Source organism: Ambystoma mexicanum, chromosome 4p (genome assembly GCF_040938575.1).
Source record: "Ambystoma mexicanum isolate Mex_15411 chromosome 4p, UKY_AmexF1_1, whole genome shotgun sequence".
NCBI classification, from domain to species: Eukaryota; Metazoa; Chordata; class Amphibia; order Caudata; family Ambystomatidae; genus Ambystoma; species Ambystoma mexicanum.
Genome location: NC_090927.1, coordinates 1,077,017,148 through 1,077,043,490, shown reverse-complemented (window position 1 = coordinate 1,077,043,490; position 26,343 = coordinate 1,077,017,148).

Genomic DNA, 26,343 nt, shown 5'->3' with positions numbered 1-26,343 from the left:
CCTCCTTACCCTGCACTTCCACAGTCCCACCTCTCTGCCACCCTCCCTAGACCTACCCCCACTCACCCAGCCCCATCTTCTCTCCACAGGGACTCATTCATTCAGCCCTACCTCCCCTTTTAGCCTGCCCCGCCTCCTCCTTTACCCTGCACTTCCTCAGTCCCACCTCTCGCTTTCTTCCACTCTCCCTTTACCAAGGAACTCTTTTCATACCCACTGAACCTTTTAGAAGGAGAGTGGGCACCCACTATTGCGTTTATGTGCCGAAAGCAGGACTTGAACCCAGGCCCCCAGCGCTGTAAGGCAAGCACTTAACCTCTAGGCCACTGCAGTTAGCTGGTATTTGGTGGAGCGGGGAGCGGGGAGCGGGGAGCCAGATGTTCTATCCTCATTTTCTCCAGTGAACATATTTCACAATGCAAATGGGTATGCTCACAGGGGCGTGCAGAAGAAAGATATGTAAGCCCAAAAGCAGCTCTCATGAGCACAGCCATCAGTGGCTCAACTGCTAAGCGCTTGGTCTTGTGATGCTCGGGACCAGAGTTCTAATCCAATGTCTGGAACCTCCTGGGCATTTAAAAGATGTGTTTTTTTTTTTTAATTGAAAATAGGTATGCATTGCCCTGCGCGATCAGCCAACAGTTAATGCCCCTTCAATGCCTGCATTCCTACTAACAGTTGTCCCTTTTTTTTCTGCACTCTGGCCTTGGGAACACCCATACAAAAGCTTGTCTCTCTGGCCCCAACTGAGGGGAAAATACAAGGGGGAAAAAGTGTAATCTACGGGTCATGGTTGATACGATATTTGCACTGGGACTCAAACAGGACACCTTGTCGAGTCGCTGTGAGGTGACCACCGGCCCCTGCATAGCAAGCCAACCTGTATCAGCATCTCACCAGCACTGAATGTGTCGCCTGCAGGCAACACATAGGAGGCTGCAGGAGGTGCATTAACCCATTGGGCTGTCGACCCTCCTTCCTCAGAGAGCAAGAAACTGAATTTCAATGTTGCCTTCCTTTGGCACATTAGATCTGTCTTTCACCCCAATTCAGAGGATGTTTTGCTTCACGCAGAGATGATAATCATTGAGAGGTGTGAGCCACTAATAGCTAAGCAGGTCAGTTAAATCTTTGCCTTTCTCATTGGGGTGTATTGATATGCACAGGGCAGTCTCCTGTCCTAGGTTACTGCATGCCTTCTTATTGCTGCTTGTTCATGATTTTTAAATGTAAACACTCTGTTCTCAAAAGTGAAAGATTTGAAAGACTCTTGCTGCAACGAGCCTTTCCCACACTTTGCCCTGGGGGTGAGAGCAGAGGCAGGGTAGGGCTTGAGGGGCAAGGCCCACCCAAATTCTGCAAATACCCAATCAGCAGCGCTGTGTGGTCATTTACAGATATTTTTGTCAGTGCAGTGGGCCCAACTACATTAGCTTTGGCCCCCATTTGGTAGGCAATACTGGCTACGCCTCTGGTGCCTCCCAGCTGAACAACCCAATCACCCCTTCGGCCCTTCTTACTCGTCTCACAGCTCAACCCATAAGTGAAGAGTGCATCTTTTGTTGGTAGATTTCCTTCATGAGGCTTAGCTCGGCCTGCATTCCTTTTCAAAGGGCCATAGAAGAGAGCAAAAAAGGAGAAGGCATAATAGAGCGGGAAGTCGGTCGAAGACGAGGGGTCAGGGGGGTTGGCAGTAAAAGAAACAGGGCCTGGCCTGGCAGAGAGTTAGAAGTTAGGGAACACAACAATGAGCGAGGGACAAGGAAAGATGTCTCAGGCATGCAGCTCTCTGAGTCTTCCCCACTGTACCTGCAGAAAGAGACGTCCTATTCCTAGCTCTCTCCCGGATGGACACATTTGCCTGGAGAGCCCAGAACTAATGTCACTTAGGCAGAGAGGTTAAAGAGAGGGCAGCTGAGCAGGCACACCCCTTCATTTTAATATGCTCCCGGGGTGGCTTCTGGGAGGAAAAAGGCATCAATATTCCACCAAGATCATCTTCACCTAGGCCACCATCACTAAGGTTTCAAAAACAGGCTGTGACACTTTCTGGGGCCTAGGTGGCCAGGCCTACGTGGAAGAGCACAGATCCTAACCCTAAATTGTGTGGGTGGCTGCACCAGAGGGGCTGCATAGGACATAGGGCTGTGCCCGTAAGGGCTGTGGTCGCGTTTGGGAGCGTTAGGGACGCGTGGAGGACGCAGGGCGCAGACCTCTGCCCGTTTCCCTCCAGGATTTACCCCTGGTTGTCAGTGGTGGAGCCAGACACCCCAACATTGAGGAAGTTAAAGGCAGAAAGCAGCCCTCTCACCCCCAGGGCAAAGAGTGGGAAAGGCTTGTTATATCAAGAGTCTTTCAAAGCTTTCACTTTTGAGAGCAGAGTGTTTACATTTAAGAATCATGACCAAGCAGCAATAAGAAAACAAACAGTAGCACAGGACAGAAGACTCACCTGCACATATCAATACACTTCAATGACAAAGGCAAAGATTTAACTGACCTGCTTAGCTTTTAGTGGCTCACAACTCACAATGATTATCAGCTCTCCGTGAAGCAACACATGCTCTGAATTGGGGTGAAAGATAGATCTAATGTGCCAAAGGAAGGCAACATGGAAATTCAGTTTCCTGCTCTCTGAGGAAGGAGGGTCGACAGCCCAATGGGTTAATGCACCTACTGCAGCCTCCTATGTGTAACCTGCAGGCGACACGTTCAGCTGCTGGTGAGATGCTGATACAGGTTGGCTTGCTATGCAGGGGCCGGTGGTCGCCTCACAGCGCCTCGAGAAGGTGTCCTGTTTGAGTCCCAGTGCAATTATCAAATACACCATGACCTGTAGATTACACTTTTACCCCTGCTTTTTTTCCAGTCTGTTGGGGCCAGAGGGACAAGCTTTTGTATGGGTGTTACGAAGGCCAGAGTGCAGGAAAAAAAGGCACAACTGTTAGTAGGAATGCAGGTATTGAAGGGGCATTAATTGTTGGCTGATCGCGCCGGCAATGCATACCCATTTTCAATAAAAAAACTTTTTACAATTTTTTTAAAAAACATGCCCAGAGATTCCAGACATTGGATTAGAACTCAGGCCCCCAGCATTCCAAGACCAAGCACTTACCTGCTTGAGCCTCTGGTGGCTGTTTTTCTGAGAGCACCTTTTGGGCGTATTTATCATTCTTCTGCATGGTCCTGTGAGCATACCCATTTGCATTGTGAAACATGTTCACTGAAGAAAATGTGGACAGAACATCTGGCCCCCCGCTCCACCAAATACCAGCTAACTGCAGTGGCCTAGAGGTTAAGTGCTTGCGTTACAGCGCTGGGGGTCTGGGTTCGAATCCTGCTTTCGGCACATAAACGGAATAGTGGGTGCCAGCACTCCTTCTAAAAGGTTCAGTGGGTATGAAAAGAGTTCACTGGTAGACGGTGGAAGAAAGCAGAAAGTTCAGTGGGTATGAAAAGAGTTCACTGGTAGAGGGTGGAAGAAAGCAGAGAGGCGGGACTGTGGAAGTGCAGTGTGAAGGAGGAGGCAGGGCCGGATGAACGGGTCTTTGTGGAGAGGAGGTGGGGCTGAGTGAGTGGGGGTAGGTAGGCCTGGGGATGTAGGATAAAGGGGGGGGCCTAGTGATAGTGTGATGGTGGAGGAGGGCCCTGCATTATAGAGGGGGGTGTGTAGGAGGGCCCTAATGTGGGGGAAAGGGTGCATTGAGAAGGAAAAAGGGACCAGAGCATGGGCTGACATTTTTTTTTTCATCCAGTTCTACCTGCCCCTCCTCCTCCTTACCCTGCACTTCCACAGTCCCACCTCTCTGCCACCCTCCCTAGACCTACCCCCACTCACCCAGCCCCATCTTCTCTCCACAGGGACTCATTCATTCAGCCCTACCTCCCCTTTTAGCCTGCCCCGCCTCCTCCTTTACCCTGCACTTCCTCAGTCCCACCTCTCGCTTTCTTCCACTCTCCCTTTACCAAGGAACTCTTTTCATACCCACTGAACCTTTTAGAAGGAGAGTGGGCACCCACTATTGCGTTTATGTGCCGAAAGCAGGACTTGAACCCAGGCCCCCAGCGCTGTAAGGCAAGCACTTAACCTCTAGGCCACTGCAGTTAGCTGGTATTTGGTGGAGCGGGGAGCGGGGAGCCAGATGTTCTATCCTCATTTTCTCCAGTGAACATATTTCACAATGCAAATGGGTATGCTCACAGGGGCGTGCAGAAGAAAGATATGTAAGCCCAAAAGCAGCTCTCATGAGCACAGCCATCAGTGGCTCAACTGCTAAGCGCTTGGTCTTGTGATGCTCGGGACCAGAGTTCTAATCCAATGTCTGGAACCTCCTGGGCATTTAAAAGATGTGTTTTTTTTTTTTAATTGAAAATAGGTATGCATTGCCCTGCGCGATCAGCCAACAGTTAATGCCCCTTCAATAACTGCATTCCTACTAACAGTTGTCCCTTTGTTTTCTGCACTCTGGCCTTGGGAACACCCATACAAAAGCTTGTCTCTCTGGCCCCAACTGAGGGGAAAATACAAGGGGGAAAAAGTGTAATCTACGGGTCATGGTTGATACGATATTTGCACTGGGACTCAAACAGGACACCTTGTCGAGTCGCTGTGAGGTGACCACCGGCCCCTGCATAGCAAGCCAACCTGTATCAGCATCTCACCAGCACTGAATGTGTCGCCTGCAGGCAACACATAGGAGGCTGCAGGAGGTGCATTAACCCATTGGGCTGTCGACCCTCCTTCCTCAGAGAGCAAGAAACTGAATTTCAATGTTGCCTTCCTTTGGCACATTAGATCTGTCTTTCACCCCAATTCAGAGGATGTTTTGCTTCACGCAGAGATGATAATCATTGAGAGGTGTGAGCCACTAATAGCTAAGCAGGTCAGTTAAATCTTTGCCTTTCTCATTGGGGTGTATTGATATGCACAGGGCAGTCTCCTGTCCTAGGTTACTGCATGCCTTCTTATTGCTGCTTGTTCATGATTTTTAAATGTAAACACTCTGTTCTCAAAAGTGAAAGATTTGAAAGACTCTTGCTGCAACGAGCCTTTCCCACACTTTGCCCTGGGGGTGAGAGCAGAGGCAGGGTAGGTCTTGAGGGGCAAGGCCCACCCAAATTCTGCAAATACCCAATCAGCAGCGCTGTGTGGTCATTTACAGATATTTTTGTCAGTGCAGTGGGCCCAACTACATTAGCTTTGGCCCCCATTTGGTAGGCAATACTGGCTACGCCTCTGGTGCCTCCCAGCTGAACAACCCAATCACCCCTTCGGCCCTTCTTACTCGTCTCACAGCTCAGCCCATAAGTGAAGAGTGCATCTTTTGTTGGTAGATTTCCTTCATGAGGCTTAGCTCGGCCTGCATTCCTTTTCAAAGGGCCATAGAAGAGAGCAAAAAAGGAGAAGGCATAATAGAGCGGGAAGTCGGTCGAAGACGAGGGGTCAGGGGGGTTGGCAGTAAAAGAAACAGGGCCTGGCCTGGCAGAGAGTTAGAAGTTAGGGAACACAACAATGAGCGAGGGACAAGGAAAGATGTCTCAGGCATGCAGCTCTCTGAGTCTTCCCCACTGTACCTGCAGAAAGAGACGTCCTATTCCTAGCTCTCTCCCGGATGGACACATTTGCCTGGAGAGCCCAGAACTAATGTCACTTAGGCAGAGAGGTTAAAGAGAGGGCAGCTGAGCAGGCACACCCCTTCATTTTAATATGCTCCCGGGGTGGCTTCTGGGAGGAAAAAGGCATCAATATTCCACCAAGATCATCTTCACCTAGGCCACCATCACTAAGGTTTCAAAAACAGGCTGTGACACTTTCTGAGGCCTAGGTGGCCAGGCCTACGTGGAAGAGCACAGATCCTAACCCTAAGGTGTGTGGGTGGCTGCACCATAGGGACTGCATAGGACATAGGGCTGTGCCCGTAAGGGCTGTGGTCGCGTTTGGGAGCGTTAGGGACGCGTGGAGGACGCAGGGCGCAGACCTCTGCCCGTTTCCCTCCAGGATTTACCCCTGGTTGTCAGTGGTGGAGCCAGACACCCCAACATTGAGGAAGTTAAAGGCAGAAAGCAGCCCTCTCACCCCCAGGGCAAAGAGTGGGAAAGGCTTGTTATATCAAGAGTCTTTCAAAGCTTTCACTTTTGAGAGCAGAGTGTTTACATTTAAGAATCATGACCAAGCAGCAATAAGAAAACAAACAGTAGCACAGGACAGAAGACTCACCTGCACATATCAATACACTTCAATGACAAAGGCAAAGATTTAACTGACCTGCTTAGCTTTTAGTGGCTCACAACTCACAATGATTATCAGCTCTCCGTGAAGCAACACATGCTCTGAATTGGGGTGAAAGATAGATCTAATGTGCCAAAGGAAGGCAACATGGAAATTCAGTTTCCTGCTCTCTGAGGAAGGAGGGTCGACAGCCCAATGGGTTAATGCACCTACTGCAGCCTCCTATGTGTAACCTGCAGGCGACACGTTCAGCTGCTGGTGAGATGCTGATACAGGTTGGCTTGCTATGCAGGGGCCGGTGGTCGCCTCACAGCGCCTCGAGAAGATGTCCTGTTTGAGTCCCAGTGCAATTATCAAATACACCATGACCTGTAGATTACACTTTTACCCCTGCTTTTTTTCCAGTCTGTTGGGGCCAGAGGGACAAGCTTTTGTATGGGTGTTACGAAGGCCAGAGTGCAGGAAAAAAAGGCACAACTGTTAGTAGGAATGCAAGTATTGAAGGGGCATTAATTGTTGGCTGATCGCGCCGGCAATGCATACCCATTTTCAATAAAAAAACTTTTTACAATTTTTTTAAAAAACATGCCCAGAGATTCCAGACATTGGATTAGAACTCAGGCCCCCAGCATTCCAAGACCAAGCACTTACCTGCTTGAGCCTCTGGTGGCTGTTTTTCTGAGAGCACCTTTTGGGCGTATTTATCATTCTTCTGCATGGTCCTGTGAGCATACCCATTTGCATTGTGAAACATGTTCACTGAAGAAAATGTGGACAGAACATCTGGCCCCCCGCTCCACCAAATACCAGCTAACTGCAGTGGCCTAGAGGTTAAGTGCTTGCGTTACAGCGCTGGGGGTCTGGGTTCGAATCCTGCTTTCGGCACATAAACGGAATAGTGGGTGCCAGCACTCCTTCTAAAAGGTTCAGTGGGTATGAAAAGAGTTAACTGGTAGAGGGTGGAAGAAAGCAGAAGGTTCAGTGGGTATGAAAAGAGTTCACTGGTAGAGGGTGGAAGAAAGCAGAGAGGCGGGACTGTGGAAGTGCAGTGTGCAGTGTGAAGGAGGAGGCAGGGCTGGATGAACGGGTCTTTGTGGAGAGGAGGTGGGGCTGAGTGAGTGGGGGTAGGTAGGCCTGGGGATGTAGGATAAAGGGGGGGGGCTAGTGATAGTGTGATGGTGGAGGAGGGCCCTGCATTATAGAGGGGGGTGTGTAGGAGGGCCCTAATGTGGGGGAAAGGGTGCATTGAGAAGGAAAAAGGGACCAGAGCATGGGCTGACATTTTTTTTTTCATCCAGTTCTACCTGCCCCTCCTCCTCCTTACCCTGCACTTCCACAGTCCCACCTCTCTGCCACCCTCCCTAGACCTACCCCCACTCACCCAGCCCCATCTTCTCTCCACAGGGACTCATTCATTCAGCCCTACCTCCCCTTTTAGCCTGCCCCGCCTCCTCCTTTACCCTGCACTTCCTCAGTCCCACCTCTCGCTTTCTTCCACTCTCCCTTTACCAAGGAACTCTTTTCATACCCACTGAACCTTTTAGAAGGAGAGTGGGCACCCACTATTGCGTTTATGTGCCGAAAGCAGGACTTGAACCCAGGCCCCCAGCGCTGTAAGGCAAGCACTTAACCTCTAGGCCACTGCAGTTAGCTGGTATTTGGTGGAGCGGGGAGCGGGGAGCGGGGAGCCAGATGTTCTATCCTCATTTTCTCCAGTGAACATATTTCACAATGCAAATGGGTATGCTCACAGGGGCGTGCAGAAGAAAGATATGTACGCCCAAAAGCAGCTCTCATGAGCACAGCCATCAGTGGCTCAACTGCTAAGCGCTTGGTCTTGTGATGCTTGGGACCAGAGTTCTAATCCAATGTCTGGAACCTCCTGGGCATTTAAAAGATGTGTTTTTTTTTTTTTAATTGAAAATAGGTATGCATTGCCCTGCGCGATCAGCCAACAGTTAATGCCCCTTCAATACCTGCATTCCTACTAACAGTTGTCCCTTTGTTTTCTGCACTCTGGCCTTGGGAACACCCATACAAAAGCTTGTCTCTCTGGCCCCAACTGAGGGGAAAATACAAGGGGGAAAAAGTGTAATCTACGGGTCATGGTTGATACGATATTTGCACTGGGACTCAAACAGGACACCTTGTCGAGTCACTGTGAGGTGACCACCGGCCCCTGCATAGCAAGCCAACCTGTATCAGCATCTCACCAGCACTGAATGTGTCGCCTGCAGGCAACACATAGGAGGCTGCAGGAGGTGCATTAACCCATTGGGCTGTTGACCCTCCTTCCTCAGAGAGCAAGAAACTGAATTTCAATGTTGCCTTCCTTTGGCACATTAGATCTGTCTTTCAACCCAATTCAGAGGATGTTTTGCTTCACGCAGAGATGATAATCATTGAGAGGTGTGAGCCACTAATAGCTAAGCAGGTCAGTTAAATCTTTGCCTTTCTCATTGGGGTGTATTGATATGCACAGGGCAGTCTCCTGTCCTAGGTTACTGCATGCCTTCTTATTGCTGCTTGTTCATGATTTTTAAATGTAAACACTCTGTTCTCAAAAGTGAAAGATTTGAAAGACTCTTGCTGCAGCGAGCCTTTCCCACACTTTGCCCTGGGGGTGAGAGCAGAGGCAGGGTAGGGCTTGAGGGGCAAGGCCCACCCAAATTCTGCAAATACCCAATCAGCAGCGCTGTGTGGTCATTTACAGATATTTTTGTCAGTGCAGTGGGCCCAACTACATTAGCTTCGGCCCCCATTTGGTAGGCAATACTGGCTACGCCTCTGGTGCCTCCCAGCTGAACAACCCAATCACCCCTTCGGCCCTTCTTACTCGTATCACAGCTCAACCCATAAGTGAAGAGTGCATCTTTTGTTGGTAGATTTCCTTCATGAGGCTTAGCTCGGCCTGCATTCCTTTTCAAAGGGCCATAGAAGAGAGCAAAAAAGGAGAAGGCATAATAGAGCGGGAAGTCGGTCGAAGACGAGGGGTCAGGGGGGTTGGCAGTAAAAGAAACAGGGCCTGGCCTGGCAGAGAGTTAGAAGTTAGGGAACACAACAATGAGCGAGGGACAAGGAAAGATGTCTCAGGCATGCAGCTCTCTGAGTCTTCCCCACTGTACCTGCAGAAAGAGACGTCCTATTCCTAGCTCTCTCCCGGATGGACACATTTGCCTGGAGAGCCCAGAACTAATGTCACTTAGGCAGAGAGGTTAAAGAGAGGGCAGCTGAGCAGGCACACCCCTTCATTTTAATATGCTCCCGGGGTGGCTTCTGGGAGGAAAAAGGCATCAATAGTCCACCAAGATCATCTTCACCTAGGCCACCATCACTAAGGTTTCAAAAACAGGCTGTGACACTTTCTGGGGCCTAGGTGGCCAGGCCTACGTGGAAGAGCACAGATCCTAACCCTAAGTTGTGTGGGTGGCTGCACCAGAGGGGCTGCATAGGACATAGGGCTGTGCCCGTAAGGGCTGTGGTCGTGTTTGGGAGCGTTAGGGACGCGTGGAGGACGCAGGGCGCAGACCTCTGCCCGTTTCCCTCCAGGATTTACCCCTGGTTGTCAGTGGTGGAGCCAGACACCCCAACATTGAGGAAGTTAAAGGCAGAAAGCAGCCCTCTCACCCCCAGGGCAAAGAGTGGGAAAGGCTTGTTATATCAAGAGTCTTTCAAAGCTTTCACTTTTGAGAGCAGAGTGTTTTCATTTAAGAATCATGACCAAGCAGCAATAAGAAAACAAACAGTAGCACAGGACAGAAGACTCACCTGCACATATCAATACACTTCAATGACAAAGGCAAAGATTTAACTGACCTGCTTAGCTTTTAGTGGCTCACAACTCACAATGATTATCAGCTCTCCGTGAAGCAACACATGCTCTGAATTGGGGTGAAAGATAGATCTAATGTGCCAAAGGAAGGCAACATGGAAATTCAGTTTCCTGCTCTCTGAGGAAGGAGGGTCGACAGCCCAATGGGTTAATGCACCTACTGCAGCCTCCTATGTGTAACCTGCAGGCGACACGTTCAGCTGCTGGTGAGATGCTGATACAGGTTGGCTTGCTATGCAGGGGCCGGTGGTCGCCTCACAGCGCCTCGAGAAGGTGTCCTGTTTGAGTCCCAGTGCAATTATCAAATACACCATGACCTGTAGATTACACTTTTACCCCTGCTTTTTTTCCAGTCTGTTGGGGCCAGAGGGACAAGCTTTTGTATGGGTGTTACGAAGGCCAGAGTGCAGGAAAAAAAGGCACAACTGTTAGTAGGAATGCAGGTATTGAAGGGGCATTAATTGTTGGCTGATCGCGCCGGCAATGCATACCCATTTTCAATAAAAAAACTTTTTACAATTTTTTTAAAAAACATGCCCAGAGATTCCAGACATTGGATTAGAACTCAGGCCCCCAGCATTCCAAGACCAAGCACTTACCTGCTTGAGCCTCTGGTGGCTGTTTTTCTGAGAGCACCTTTTGGGCGTATTTATCATTCTTCTGCATGGTCCTGTGAGCATACCCATTTGCATTGTGAAACATGTTCACTGAAGAAAATGTGGACAGAACATCTGGCCCCCCGCTCCACCAAATACCAGCTAACTGCAGTGGCCTAGAGGTTAAGTGCTTGCGTTACAGCGCTGGGGGTCTGGGTTCGAATCCTGCTTTCGGCACATAAACGGAATAGTGGGTGCCAGCACTCCTTCTAAAAGGTTCAGTGGGTATGAAAAGAGTTCACTGGTAGACGGTGGAAGAAAGCAGAAGGTTCAGTGGGTATGAAAAGAGTTCACTGGTAGAGGGTGGAAGAAAGCAGAGAGGCGGGACTGTGGAAGTGCAGTGTGAAGGAGGAGGCAGGGCTGGATGAACGGGTCTTTGTGGAGAGGAGGTGGGGCTGAGTGAGTGGGGGTAGGTAGGCCTGGGGATGTAGGATAAAGGGGGTGGCCTAGTGATAGTGTGATGGTGGAGGAGGGCCCTGCATTATAGAGGGGGGTGTGTAGGAGGGCCCTAATGTGGCGGAAAGGGTGCATTGAGAAGGAAAAAGGGACCAGAGCATGGGCTGACATTTTTTTTTTCATCCAGTTCTACCTGCCCCTCCTCCTCCTTACCCTGCACTTCCACAGTCCCACCTCTCTGCCACCCTCCCTAGACCTACCCCCACTCACCCAGCCCCATCTTCTCTCCACAGGGACTCATTCATTCAGCCCTACCTCCCCTTTTAGCCTGCCCCGCCTCCTCCTTTACCCTGCACTTCCTCAGTCCCACCTCTCGCTTTCTTCCACTCTCCCTTTACCAAGGAACTCTTTTCATACCCACTGAACCTTTTAGAAGGAGAGTGGGCACCCACTATTGCGTTTATGTGCCGAAAGCAGGACTTGAACCCAGGCCCCCAGCGCTGTAAGGCAAGCACTTAACCTCTAGGCCACTGCAGTTAGCTGGTATTTGGTGGAGCGGGGAGCGGGGAGCCAGATGTTCTATCCTCATTTTCTCCAGTGAACATATTTCACAATGCAAATGGGTATGCTCACAGGGGCGTGCAGAAGAAAGATATGTACGCCCAAAAGCAGCTCTCATGAGCACAGCCATCAGTGGCTCAACTGCTAAGCGCTTGGTCTTGTGATGCTTGGGACCAGAGTTCTAATCCAATGTCTGGAACCTCCTGGGCATTTAAAAGATGTGTTTTTTTTTTTTAAATTGAAAATAGGTATGCATTGCCCTGCGCGATCAGCCAACAGTTAATGCCCCTTCAATACCTGCATTCCTACTAACAGTTGTCCCTTTGTTTTCTGCACTCTGGCCTTGGGAACACCCATACAAAAGCTTGTCTCTCTGGCCCCAACTGAGGGGAAAATACAAGGGGGAAAAAGTGTAATCTACGGGTCATGGTTGATACGATATTTGCACTGGGACTCAAACAGGACACCTTGTCGAGTCGCTGTGAGGTGACCACCGGCCCCTGCATAGCAAGCCAACCTGTATCAGCATCTCACCAGCACTGAATGTGTCGCCTGCAGGCAACACATAGGAGGCTGCAGGAGGTGCATTAACCCATTGGGCTGTTGACCCTCCTTCCTCAGAGAGCAAGAAACTGAATTTCAATGTTGCCTTCCTTTGGCACATTAGATCTGTCTTTCAACCCAATTCAGAGGATGTTTTGCTTCACGCAGAGATGATAATCATTGAGAGGTGTGAGCCACTAATAGCTAAGCAGGTCAGTTAAATCTTTGCCTTTCTCATTGGGGTGTATTGATATGCACAGGGCAGTCTCCTGTCCTAGGTTACTGCATGCCTTCTTATTGCTGCTTGTTCATGATTTTTAAATGTAAACACTCTGTTCTCAAAAGTGAAAGATTTGAAAGACTCTTGCTGCAGCGAGCCTTTCCCACACTTTGCCCTGGGGGTGAGAGCAGAGGCAGGGTAGGGCTTGAGGGGCAAGGCCCACCCAAATTCTGCAAATACCCAATCAGCAGCGCTGTGTGGTCATTTACAGATATTTTTGTCAGTGCAGTGGGCCCAACTACATTAGCTTCGGCCCCCATTTGGTAGGCAATACTGGCTACGCCTCTGGTGCCTCCCAGCTGAACAACCCAATCACCCCTTCGGCCCTTCTTACTCGTCTCACAGCTCAACCCATAAGTGAAGAGTGCATCTTTTGTTGGTAGATTTCCTTCATGAGGCTTAGCTCGGCCTGCATTCCTTTTCAAAGGGCCATAGAAGAGAGCAAAAAAGGAGAAGGCATAATAGAGCGGGAAGTCGGTCGAAGACGAGGGGTCAGGGGGGTTGGCAGTAAAAGAAACAGGGCCTGGCCTGGCAGAGAGTTAGAAGTTAGGGAACACAACAATGAGCGAGGGACAAGGAAAGATGTCTCAGGCATGCAGCTCTCTGAGTCTTCCCCACTGTACCTGCAGAAAGAGACGTCCTATTCCTAGCTCTCTCCCGGATGGACACATTTGCCTGGAGAGCCCAGAACTAATGTCACTTAGGCAGAGAGGTTAAAGAGAGGGCAGCTGAGCAGGCACACCCCTTCATTTTAATATGCTCCCGGGGTGGCTTCTGGGAGGAAAAAGGCATCAATATTCCACCAAGATCATCTTCACCTAGGCCACCATCACTAAGGTTTCAAAAACAGGCTGTGACACTTTCTGGGGCCTAGGTGGCCAGGCCTACGTGGAAGAGCACAGATCCTAACCCTAAGTTGTGTGGGTGGCTGCACCAGAGGGGCTGCATAGGACATAGGGCTGTGCCCGTAAGGGCTGTGGTCGCGTTTGGGAGCGTTAGGGACGCGTGGAGGACGCAGGGCGCAGACCTCTGCCCGTTTCCCTCCAGGATTTACCCCTGGTTGTCAGTGGTGGAGCCAGACACCCCAACATTGAGGAAGTTAAAGGCAGAAAGCAGCCCTCTCACCCCCAGGGCAAAGAGTGGGAAAGGCTTGTTATATCAAGAGTCTTTCAAAGCTTTCACTTTTGAGAGCAGAGTGTTTACATTTAAGAATCATGACCAAGCAGCAATAAGAAAACAAACAGTAGCACAGGACAGAAGACTCACCTGCACATATCAATACACTTCAATGACAAAGGCAAAGATTTAACTGACCTGCTTAGCTTTTAGTGGCTCACAACTCACAATGATTATCAGCTCTCCGTGAAGCAACACATGCTCTGAATTGGGGTGAAAGATAGATCTAATGTGCCAAAGGAAGGCAACATGGAAATTCAGTTTCCTGCTCTCTGAGGAAGGAGGGTCGACAGCCCAATGGGTTAATGCACCTACTGCAGCCTCCTATGTGTAACCTGCAGGCGACACGTTCAGCTGCTGGTGAGATGCTGATACAGGTTGGCTTGCTATGCAGGGGCCGGTGGTCGCCTCACAGCGCCTCGAGAAGGTGTCCTGTTTGAGTCCCAGTGCAATTATCAAATACACCATGACCTGTAGATTACACTTTTACCCCTGCTTTTTTTCCAGTCTGTTGGGGCCAGAGGGACAAGCTTTTGTATGGGTGTTACGAAGGCCAGAGTGCAGGAAAAAAAGGCACAACTGTTAGTAGGAATGCAGGTATTGAAGGGGCATTAATTGTTGGCTGATCGCGCCGGCAATGCATACCCATTTTCAATAAAAAAACTTTTTACAATTTTTTTAAAAAACATGCCCAGAGATTCCAGACATTGGATTAGAACTCAGGCCCCCAGCATTCCAAGACCAAGCACTTACCTGCTTGAGCCTCTGGTGGCTGTTTTTCTGAGAGCACCTTTTGGGCGTATTTATCATTCTTCTGCATGGTCCTGTGAGCATACCCATTTGCATTGTGAAACATGTTCACTGAAGAAAATGTGGACAGAACATCTGGCCCCCCGCTCCACCAAATACCAGCTAACTGCAGTGGCCTAGAGGTTAAGTGCTTGCGTTACAGCGCTGGGGGTCTGGGTTTGAATCCTGCTTTCGGCACATAAACGGAATAGTGGGTGCCAGCACTCCTTCTAAAAGGTTCAGTGGGTATGAAAAGAGTTAACTGGTAGCGGGTGGAAGAAAGCAGAAGGTTCAGTGGGTATGAAAAGAGTTCACTGGTAGAGGGTGGAAGAAAGCAGAGAGGCGGGACTGTGGAAGTGCAGTGTGACGGAGGAGGCAGGGCTGGATGAACCCCTCTTTGTGGAGAGGAGGTGGGGCTGAGTGAGTGGGGGTAGGTAGGCCTGGGGATGTAGGATAAAGGGGGGGGGGCTAGTGATAGTGTGATGGTGGAGGAGGGCCCTGCATTATAGAGGGGGGTGTGTAGGAGGGCCCTAATGTGGGGGAAAGGGTGCATTGAGAAGGAAAAAGGGACCAGAGCATGGGCTGACATTTTTTTTTTCATCCAGTTCTACCTGCCCCTCCTCCTCCTTACCCTGCACTTCCACAGTCCCACCTCTCTGCCACCCTCCCTAGACCTACCCCCACTCACCCAGCCCCATCTTCTCTCCACAGGGACTCATTCATTCAGCCCTACCTCCCCTTTTAGCCTGCCCCGCCTCCTCCTTTACCCTGCACTTCCTCAGTCCCACCTCTCGCTTTCTTCCACTCTCCCTTTACCAAGGAACTCTTTTCATACCCACTGAACCTTTTAGAAGGAGAGTGGGCACCCACTATTGCGTTTATGTGCCGAAAGCAGGACTTGAACCCAGGCCCCCAGCGCTGTAAGGCAAGCACTTAACCTCTAGGCCACTGCAGTTAGCTGGTATTTGGTGGAGCGGGGAGCGGGGAGCGGGGAGCCAGATGTTCTATCCTCATTTTCTCCAGTGAACATATTTCACAATGCAAATGGGTATGCTCACAGGGGCGTGCAGAAGAAAGATATGTACGCCCAAAAGCAGCTCTCATGAGCACAGCCATCAGTGGCTCAACTGCTAAGCGCTTGGTCTTGTGATGCTTGGGACCAGAGTTCTAATCCAATGTCTGGAACCTCCTGGGCATTTAAAAGATGTGTTTTTTTTTTTTTAATTGAAAATAGGTATGCATTGCCCTGCGCGATCAGCCAACAGTTAATGCCCCTTCAATACCTGCATTCCTACTAACAGTTGTCCCTTTGTTTTCTGCACTCTGGCCTTGGGAACACCCATACAAAAGCTTGTCTCTCTGGCCCCAACTGAGGGGAAAATACAAGGGGGAAAAAGTGTAATCTACGGGTCATGGTTGATACGATATTTGCACTGGGACTCAAACAGGACACCTTGTCGAGTCGCTGTGAGGTGACCACCGGCCCCTGCATAGCAAGCCAACCTGTATCAGCATCTCACCAGCACTGAATGTGTCGCCTGCAGGCAACACATAGGAGGCTGCAGGAGGTGCATTAACCCATTGGGCTGTTGACCCTCCTTCCTCAGAGAGCAAGAAACTGAATTTCAATGTTGCCTTCCTTTGGCACATTAGATCTGTCTCTCAACCCAATTCAGAGGATGTTTTGCTTCACGCAGAGATGATAATCATTGAGAGGTGTGAGCCACTAATAGCTAAGCAGGTCAGTTAAATCTTTGCCTTTCTCATTGGGGTGTATTGATATGCACAGGGCAGTCTCCTGTCCTAGGTTACTGCATGCCTTCTTATTGCTGCTTGTTCATGATTTTTAAATGTAAACACTCTGTTCTCAAAAGTGAAAGATTTGAAAGACTCTTGCTGCAGCGAGCCTTTCCCACACTTTGCCCTGGGGGTGAGAGCAGAGGCAGGGTAGGGCTTGAGGGGCAAGGCCCACCCAAATTCTGCAAATACCCAATCAGCAGCGCTGTGTGGTCATTTACAGATATTTTTGTCAGTGCAGTGGGCCCAACTACATTAGCTTCGGCCCCCATTTGGTAGGCAATACTGGCTACGCCTCTGGTGCCTCCCAGCTGAACAACCCAATCACCCCTTCGGCCCTTCTTACTCGTCTCACAGCTCAACCCATAAGTGAAGAGTGCATCTTTTGTTGGTAGATTTCCTTCATGAGGCTTAGCTCGGCCTGCATTCCTTTTCAAAGGGCCATAGAAGAGAGCAAAAAAGGAGAAGGCATAATAGAGCGGGAAGTCGGTCGAAGACGAGGGGTCAGGGGGGTTGGCAGTAAAAGAAACAGGGCCTGGCCTGGCAGAGAGTTAGAAGTTAGGGAACACAACAATGAGCGAGGGACAAGGAAAGATGTCTCAGGCATGCAGCTCTCTGAGTCTTCCCCACTGTACCTGCAGAAAGAGACGTCCTATTCCTAGCTCTCTCCCGGATGGACACATTTGCCTGGAGAGCCCAGAACTAATGTCACTTAGGCAGAGAGGTTAAAGAGAGGGCAGCTGAGCAGGCACACCCCTTCATTTTAATATGCTCCCGGGGTGGCTTCTGGGAGGAAAAAGGCATCAATATTCCACCAAGATCATCTTCACCTAGGCCACCATCACTAAGGTTTCAAAAACAGGCTGTGACACTTTCTGGGGCCTAGGTGGCCAGGCCTACGTGGAAGAGCACAGATCCTAACCCTAAGTTGTGTGGGTGGCTGCACCAGAGGGGCTGCATAGGACATAGGGCTGTGCCCGTAAGGGCTGTGGTCGCGTTTGGGACGCGTTAGGGACGCGTGGAGGACGCAGGGCGCAGACCTCTGCCCGTTTCCCTCCAGGATTTACCCCTGGTTGTCAGTGGTGGAGCCAGACACCCCAATATTGAGGAAGTTAAAGGCAGAAAGCAGCCCTCTCACCCCCAGGGCAAAGAGTGGGAAAGGCTTGTTATATCAAGAGTCTTTCAAAGCTTTCACTTTTGAGAGCAGAGTGTTTACATTTAAGAATCATGACCAAGCAGCAATAAGAAAACAAACAGTAGCACAGGACAGAAGACTCACCTGCACATATCAATACACTTCAATGACAAAGGCAAAGATTTAACTGACCTGCTTAGCTTTTAGTGGCTCACAACTCACAATGATTATCAGCTCTCCGTGAAGCAACACATGCTCTGAATTGGGGTGAAAGATAGATCTAATGTGCCAAAGGAAGGCAACATGGAAATTCAGTTTCCTGCTCTCTGAGGAAGGAGGGTCGACAGCCCAATGGGTTAATGCACCTACTGCAGCCTCCTATGTGTAACCTGCAGGCGACACGTTCAGCTGCTGGTGAGATGCTGATACAGGTTGGCTTGCTATGCAGGGGCCGGTGGTCGCCTCACAGCGCCTCGAGAAGGTGTCCTGTTTGAGTCCCAGTGCAATTATCAAATACACCATGACCTGTAGATTACACTTTTACCCCTGCTTTTTTTCCAGTCTGTTGGGGCCAGAGGGACAAGCTTTTGTATGGGTGTTACGAAGGCCAGAGTGCAGGAAAAAAAGGCACAACTGTTAGTAGGAATGCAGGTATTGAAGGGGCATTAATTGTTGGCTGATCGCGCCGGCAATGCATACCCATTTTCAATAAAAAAACTTTTTACAATTTTTTTAAAAAACATGCCCAGAGATTCCAGACATTGGATTAGAACTCAGGCCCCCAGCATTCCAAGACCAAGCACTTACCTGCTTGAGCCTCTGGTGGCTGTTTTTCTGAGAGCACCTTTTGGGCGTATTTATCATTCTTCTGCATGGTCCTGTGAGCATACCCATTTGCATTGTGAAACATGTTCACTGAAGAAAATGTGGACAGAACATCTGGCCCCCCGCTCCACCAAATACCAGCTAACTGCAGTGGCCTAGAGGTTAAGTGCTTGCGTTACAGCGCTGGGGGTCTGGGTTCGAATCCTGCTTTCGGCACATAAACGGAATAGTGGGTGCCAGCACTCCTTCTAAAAGGTTCAGTGGGTATGAAAAGAGTTAACTGGTAGAGGGTGGAAGAAAGCAGAAGGTTCAGTGGGTATGAAAAGAGTTCACTGGTAGAGGGTGGAAGAAAGCAGAGAGGCGGGACTGTGGAAGTGCAGTGTGACGGAGGAGGCAGGGCTGGATGAACCCCTCTTTGTGGAGAGGAGGTGGGGCTGAGTGAGTGGGGGTAGGTAGGCCTGGGGATGTAGGATAAAGGGGGGGCCCTAGTGATAGTGTGATGGTGGAGGAGGGCCCTGCATTATAGAGGGGGGTGTGTAGGAGGGCCCTAATGTGGGGGAAAGGGTGCATTGAGAAGGAAAAAGGGACCAGAGCATGGGCTGACATTTTTTTTTTCATCCAGTTCTACCTGCCCCTCCTCCTCCTTACCCTGCACTTCCACAGTCCCACCTCTCTGCCACCCTCCCTAGACCTACCCCCACTCACCCAGCCCCATCTTCTCTCCACAGGGACTCATTCATTCAGCCCTACCTCCCCTTTTAGCCTGCCCCGCCTCCTCCTTTACCCTGCACTTCCTCAGTCCCACCTCTCGCTTTCTTCCACTCTCCCTTTACCAAGGAACTCTTTTCATACCCACTGAACCTTTTAGAAGGAGAGTGGGCACCCACTATTGCGTTTATGTGCCGAAAGCAGGACTTGAACCCAGGCCCCCAGCGCTGTAAGGCAAGCACTTAACCTCTAGGCCACTGCAGTTAGCTGGTATTTGGTGGAGCGGGGAGCGGGGAGCGGGGAGCCAGATGTTCTATCCTCATTTTCTCCAGTGAACATATTTCACAATGCAAATGGGTATGCTCACAGGGGCGTGCAGAAGAAAGATATGTACGCCCAAAAGCAGCTCTCATGAGCACAGCCATCAGTGGCTCAACTGCTAAGCGCTTGGTCTTGTGATGCTTGGGACCAGAGTTCTAATCCAATGTCTGGAACCTCCTGGGCATTTAAAAGATGTGTTTTTTTTTTTTAATTGAAAATAGGTATGCATTGCCCTGCGCGATCAGCCAACAGTTAATGCCCCTTCAATACCTGCATTCCTACTAACAGTTGTCCCTTTGTTTTCTGCACTCTGGCCTTGGGAACACCCATACAAAAGCTTGTCTCTCTGGCCCCAACTGAGGGGAAAATACAAGGGGGAAAAAGTGTAATCTACGGGTCATGGTTGATACGATATTTGCACTGGGACTCAAACAGGACACCTTGTCGAGTCGCTGTGAGGTGACCACCGGCCCCTGCATAGCAAGCCAACCTGTATCAGCATCTCACCAGCACTGAATGTGTCGCCTGCAGGCAACACATAGGAGGCTGCAGGAGGTGCATTAACCCATTGGGCTGTTGACCCTCCTTCCTCAGAGAGCAAGAAACTGAATTTCAATGTTGCCTTCCTTTGGCACATTAGATCTGTCTTTCAACCCAATTCAGAGGATGTTTTGCTTCACGCAGAGATGATAATCATTGAGAGGTGTGAGCCACTAATAGCTAAGCAGGTCAGTTAAATCTTTGCCTTTCTCATTGGGGTGTATTGATATGCACAGGGCAGTCTCCTGTCCTAGGTTACTGCATGCCTTCTTATTGCTGCTTGTTCATGATTTTTAAATGTAAACACTCTGTTCTCAAAAGTGAAAGATTTGAAAGACTCTTGCTGCAGCGAGCCTTTCCCACACTTTGCCCTGGGGGTGAGAGCAGAGGCAGGGTAGGGCTTGAGGGGCAAGGCCCACCCAAATTCTGCAAATACCCAATCAGCAGCGCTGTGTGGTCATTTACAGATATTTTTGTCAGTGCAGTGGGCCCAACTACATTAGCTTCGGCCCCCATTTGGTAGGCAATACTGGCTACGCCTCTGGTGCCTCCCAGCTGAACAACCCAATCACCCCTTCGGCCCTTCTTACTCGTCTCACAGCTCAACCCATAAGTGAAGAGTGCATCTTTTGTTGGTAGATTTCCTTCATGAGGCTTAGCTCGGCCTGCATTCCTTTTCAAAGGGCCATAGAAGAGAGCAAAAAAGGAGAAGGCATAATAGAGCGGGAAGTCGGTCGAAGACGAGGGGTCAGGGGGGTTGGCAGTAAAAGAAACAGGGCCTGGCCTGGCAGAGAGTTAGAAGTTAGGGAACACAACAATGAGCGAGGGACAAGGAAAGATGTCTCAGGCATGCAGCTCTCTGAGTCTTCCCCACTGTACCTGCAGAAAGAGACGTCCTATTCCTAGCTCTCTCCCGGATGGACACATTTGCCTGGAGAGCCCAGAACTAATGTCACTTAGGCAGAGAGGTTAAAGAGAGGGCAGCTGAGCAGGCACACCCCTTCATTTTAATATGCTCCCGGGGTGGCTTCTGGGAGGAAAAAGGCATCAATATTCCACCAAGATCATCTTCACCTAGGCCACCATCACTAAGGTTTCAAAAACAGGCTGTGACACTTTCTGGGGCCTAGGTGGCCAGGCCTACGTGGAAGAGCACAGATCCTAACCCTAAGTTGTGTGGGTGGCTGCACCAGAGGGGCTGCATAGGACATAGGGCTGTGCCCGTAAGGGCTGTGGTCGCGTTTGGGAGCGTTAGGGACGCAGGGCGCAGACCTCTGCCCGTTTCCCTCCAGGATTTACCCCTGGTTGTCAGTGGTGGAGCCAGACACCCCAACATTGAGGAAGTTAAAGGCAGAAAGCAGCCCTCTCAACCCCAGGGCAAAGAGTGGGAAAGGCTTGTTATATCAAGAGTCTTTCAAAGCTTTCACTTTTGAGAGCAGAGTGTTTACATTTAAGAATCATGACCAAGCAGCAATAAGAAAACAAACAGTAGCACAGGACAGAAGACTCACCTGCACATATCAATACACTTCAATGACAAAGGCAAAGATTTAACTGACCTGCTTAGCTTTTAGTGGCTCACAACTCACAATGATTATCAGCTCTCCGTGAAGCAACACATGCTCTGAATTGGGGTGAAAGATAGATCTAATGTGCCAAAGGAAGGCAACATGGAAATTCAGTTTCCTGCTCTCTGAGGAAGGAGGGTCGACAGCCCAATGGGTTAATGCACCTACTGCAGCCTCCTATGTGTAACCTGCAGGCGACACGTTCAGCTGCTGGTGAGATGCTGATACAGGTTGGCTTGCTATGCAGGGGCCGGTGGTCGCCTCACAGCGCCTCGAGAAGGTGTCCTGTTTGAGTCCCAGTGCAATTATCAAATACACCATGACCTGTAGATTACACTTTTACCCCTGCTTTTTTTCCAGTCTGTTGGGGCCAGAGGGACAAGCTTTTGTATGGGTGTTACGAAGGCCAGAGTGCAGGAAAAAAAGGCACAACTGTTAGTAGGAATGCAGGTATTGAAGGGGCATTAATTGTTGGCTGATCGCGCCGGCAATGCATACCCATTTTCAATAAAAAAACTTTTTACAATTTTTTTAAAAAACATGCCCAGAGATTCCAGACATTGGATTAGAACTCAGGCCCCCAGCATTCCCAGACCAAGCACTTACCTGCTTGAGCCTCTGGTGGCTGTTTTTCTGAGAGCACCTTTTGGGCGTATTTATCATTCTTCTGCATGGTCCTGTGAGCATACCCATTTGCATTGTGAAACATGTTCACTGAAGAAAATGTGGACAGAACATCTGGCCCCCCGCTCCACCAAATACCAGCTAACTGCAGTGGCCTAGAGGTTAAGTGCTTGCGTTACAGCGCTGGGGGTCTGGGTTCGAATCCTGCTTTCGGCACATAAACGGAATAGTGGGTGCCAGCACTCCTTCTAAAAGGTTCAGTGGGTATGAAAAGAGTTCACTGGTAGACGGTGGAAGAAAGCAGAAGGTTCAGTGGGTATGAAAAGAGTTCACTGGTAGAGGGTGGAAGAAAGCAGAGAGGCGGGACTGTGGAAGTGCAGTGTGAAGGAGGAGGCAGGGCTGGATGAACGGGTCTTTGTGGAGAGGAGGTGGGGCTGAGTGAGTGGGGGTAGGTAGGCCTGGGGATGTAGGATAAAGGGGGGGGGCTAGTGATAGTGTGATGGTGGAGGAGGGCCCTGCATTATAGAGGGGGGTGTGTAGGAGGGCCCTAATGTGGGGGAAAGGGTGCATTGAGAAGGAAAAAGGGACCAGAGCATGGGCTGACATTTTTTTTTTCATCCAGTTCTACCTGCCCCTCCTCCTCCTTACCCTGCACTTCCACAGTCCCACCTCTCTGCCACCCTCCCTAGACCTACCCCCACTCACCCAGCCCCATCTTCTCTCCACAGGGACTCATTCATTCAGCCCTACCTCCCCTTTTAGCCTGCCCCGCCTCCTCCTTTACCCTGCACTTCCTCAGTCCCACCTCTCGCTTTCTTCCACTCTCCCTTTACCAAGGAACTCTTTTCATACCCACTGAACCTTTTAGAAGGAGAGTGGGCACCCACTATTGCGTTTATGTGCCGAAAGCAGGACTTGAACCCAGGCCCCCAGCGCTGTAAGGCAAGCACTTAACCTCTAGGCCACTGCAGTTAGCTGGTATTTGGTGGAGCGGGGAGCGGGGAGCGGGGAGCCAGATGTTCTATCCTCATTTTCTCCAGTGAACATATTTCACAATGCAAATGGGTATGCTCACAGGGGCGTGCAGAAGAAAGATATGTACGCCCAAAAGCAGCTCTCATGAGCACAGCCATCAGTGGCTCAACTGCTAAGCGCTTGGTCTTGTGATGCTTGGGACCAGAGTTCTAATCCAATGTCTGGAACCTCCTGGGCATTTAAAAGATGTGTTTTTTTTTTTTTAATTGAAAATAGGTATGCATTGCCCTGCGCGATCAGCCAACAGTTAATGCCCCTTCAATACCTGCATTCCTACTAACAGTTGTCCCTTTGTTTTCTGCACTCTGGCCTTGGGAACACCCATACAAAAGCTTGTCTCTCTGGCCCCAACTGAGGGGAAAATACAAGGGGGAAAAAGTGTAATCTACGGGTCATGGTTGATACGATATTTGCACTGGGACTCAAACAGGACACCTTGTCGAGTCGCTGTGAGGTGACCACCGGCCCCTGCATAGCAAGCCAACCTGTATCAGCATCTCACCAGCACTGAATGTGTCGCCTGCAGGCAACACATAGGAGGCTGCAGGAGGTGCATTAACCCATTGGGCTGTTGACCCTCCTTCCTCAGAGAGCAAGAAACTGAATTTCAATGTTGCCTTCCTTTGGCACATTAGATCTGTCTTTCAACCCAATTCAGAGGATGTTTTGCTTCACGCAGAGATGATAATCATTGAGAGGTGTGAGCCACTAATAGCTAAGCAGGTCAGTTAAATCTTTGCCTTTCTCATTGGGGTGTATTGATATGCACAGGGCAGTCTCCTGTCCTAGGTTACTGCATGCCTTCTTATTGCTGCTTGTTCATGATTTTTAAATGTAAACACTCTGTTCTCAAAAGTGAAAGATTTGAAAGACTCTTGCTGCAGCGAGCCTTTCCCACACTTTGCCCTGGGGGTGAGAGCAGAGGCAGGGTAGGGCTTGAGGGGCAAGGCCCACCCAAATTCTGCAAATACCCAATCAGCAGCGCTGTGTGGTCATTTACAGATATTTTTGTCAGTGCAGTGGGCCCAACTACATTAGCTTCGGCCCCCATTTGGTAGGCAATACTGGCTACGCCTCTGGTGCCTCCCAGCTGAACAACCCAATCACCCCTTCGGCCCTTCTTACTCGTCTCACAGCTCAACCCATAAGTGAAGAGTGCATCTTTTGTTGGTAGATTTCCTTCATGAGGCTTAGCTCGGCCTGCATTCCTTTTCAAAGGGCCATAGAAGAGAGCAAAAAAGGAGAAGGCATAATAGAGCGGGAAGTCGGTCGAAGACGAGGGGTCAGGGGGGTTGGCAGTAAAAGAAACAGGGCCTGGCCTGGCAGAGAGTTAGAAGTTAGGGAACACAACAATGAGCGAGGGACAAGGAAAGATGTCTCAGGCATGCAGCTCTCTGAGTCTTCCCCACTGTACCTGCAGAAAGAGACGTCCTATTCCTAGCTCTCTCCCGGATGGACACATTTGCCTGGAGAGCCCAGAACTAATGTCACTTAGGCAGAGAGGTTAAAGAGAGGGCAGCTGAGCAGGCACACCCCTTCATTTTAATATGCTCCCGGGGTGGCTTCTGGGAGGAAAAAGGCATCAATATTCCACCAAGATCATCTTCACCTAGGCCACCATCACTAAGGTTTCAAAAACAGGCTGTGACACTTTCTGGGGCCTAGGTGGCCAGGCCTACGTGGAAGAGCACAGATCCTAACCCTAAGTTGTGTGGGTGGCTGCACCAGAGGGGCTGCATAGGACATAGGGCTGTGCCCGTAAGGGCTGTGGTCGTGTTTGGGAGCGTTAGGGACGCGTGGAGGACGCAGGGCGCAGACCTCTGCCCGTTTCCCTCCAGGATTTACCCCTGGTTGTCAGTGGTGGAGCCAGACACCCCAACATTGAGGAAGTTAAAGGCAGAAAGCAGCCCTCTCACCCCCAGGGCAAAGAGTGGGAAAGGCTTGTTATATCAAGAGTCTTTCAAAGCTTTCACTTTTGAGAGCAGAGTGTTTACATTTAAGAATCATGACCAAGCAGCAATAAGAAAACAAACAGTAGCACAGGACAGAAGACTCACCTGCACATATCAATACACTTCAATGACAAAGGCAAAGATTTAACTGACCTGCTTAGCTTTTAGTGGCTCACAACTCACAATGATTATCAGCTCTCCGTGAAGCAACACATGCTCTGAATTGGGGTGAAAGATAGATCTAATGTGCCAAAGGAAGGCAACATGGAAATTCAGTTTCCTGCTCTCTGAGGAAGGAGGGTCGACAGCCCAATGGGTTAATGCACCTACTGCAGCCTCCTATGTGTAACCTGCAGGCGACACGTTCAGCTGCTGGTGAGATGCTGATACAGGTTGGCTTGCTATGCAGGGGCCGGTGGTCGCCTCACAGCGCCTCGAGAAGGTGTCCTGTTTGAGTCCCAGTGCAATTATCAAATACACCATGACCTGTAGATTACACTTTTACCCCTGCTTTTTTTCCAGTCTGTTGGGGCCAGAGGGACAAGCTTTTGTATGGGTGTTACGAAGGCCAGAGTGCAGGAAAAAAAGGCACAACTGTTAGTAGGAATGCAGGTATTGAAGGGGCATTAATTGTTGGCTGATCGCGCCGGCAATGCATACCCATTTTCAATAAAAAAACTTTTTACAATTTTTTTAAAAAACATGCCCAGAGATTCCAGACATTGGATTAGAACTCAGGCCCCCAGCATTCCAAGACCAAGCACTTACCTGCTTGAGCCTCTGGTGGCTGTTTTTCTGAGAGCACCTTTTGGGCGTATTTATCATTCTTCTGCATGGTCCTGTGAGCATACCCATTTGCATTGTGAAACATGTTCACTGAAGAAAATGTGGACAGAACATCTGGCCCCCCGCTCCACCAAATACCAGCTAACTGCAGTGGCCTAGAGGTTAAGTGCTTGCGTTACAGCGCTGGGGGTCTGGGTTCGAATCCTGCTTTCGGCACATAAACGGAATAGTGGGTGCCAGCACTCCTTCTAAAAGGTTCAGTGGGTATGAAAAGAGTTCACTGGTAGACGGTGGAAGAAAGCAGAAGGTTCAGTGGGTATGAAAAGAGTTCACTGGTAGAGGGTGGAAGAAAGCAGAGAGGCGGGACTGTGGAAGTGCAGTGTGAAGGAGGAGGCAGGGCTGGATGAACGGGTCTTTGTGGAGAGGAGGTGGGGCTGAGTGAGTGGGGGTAGGTAGGCCTGGGGATGTAGGATAAAGGTGGGGGCCTAGTGATAGTGTGATGGTGGAGGAGGGCCCTGCATTATAGAGGGGGGGGGGGTGTAGGAGGGCCCTAATGTGGGGGAAAGGGTGCATTGAGAAGGAAAAAGGGA